We start from the raw sequence: 544 nt of genomic DNA on the forward strand, positions 1-544 counted from the left end.
AGCCCCACACCAGGACTCCTTGTATATAGTGGGACCCCACCTTGTATAATGCCTCTTTTTTGTAAAATGTAATTTATAATGAGCTTTTATTGTCTTGAAGTGAAATTTATAGATGTTGTAACCTGTTTGTAAACTTCATTATTAAAAAGCAGTATAACAAGCTAAAAGTAATAAAAGTGAAATAAAATAGTAACAATCTGTGAAAAATAAATAATGTACATTTTCATATAGAAATAAATCCTCAACACCAATATAGCAGAAGGCATAATGAAGCAGACCATTATATTGTTGTTGATGTTGTTAGGTACCGTTCATAGTGATTCCATTTACAACAGAATGAAACACTACCTGGTCCTGGGCTAACTTCACAATTGTTGCCATGCTTGAGCCCATTGATGCTGCCACCTTGCCAATCCATCTTGCTGGGGGGTTTCCTCTTTTTCTCTGACCCTCCACTTTACCAAACATGGTATCTCTCTCTAATGACTGGTCCCTCCTGACAATATGTCTAAAGTATGAGAGAAGAAGTCTGACCATCCTAGCC

This window comes from Chrysochloris asiatica, unplaced genomic scaffold, assembly GCF_000296735.1.
Source record: "Chrysochloris asiatica unplaced genomic scaffold, ChrAsi1.0 scaffold00040, whole genome shotgun sequence".
Classification (NCBI taxonomy): domain Eukaryota; kingdom Metazoa; phylum Chordata; class Mammalia; order Afrosoricida; family Chrysochloridae; genus Chrysochloris; species Chrysochloris asiatica.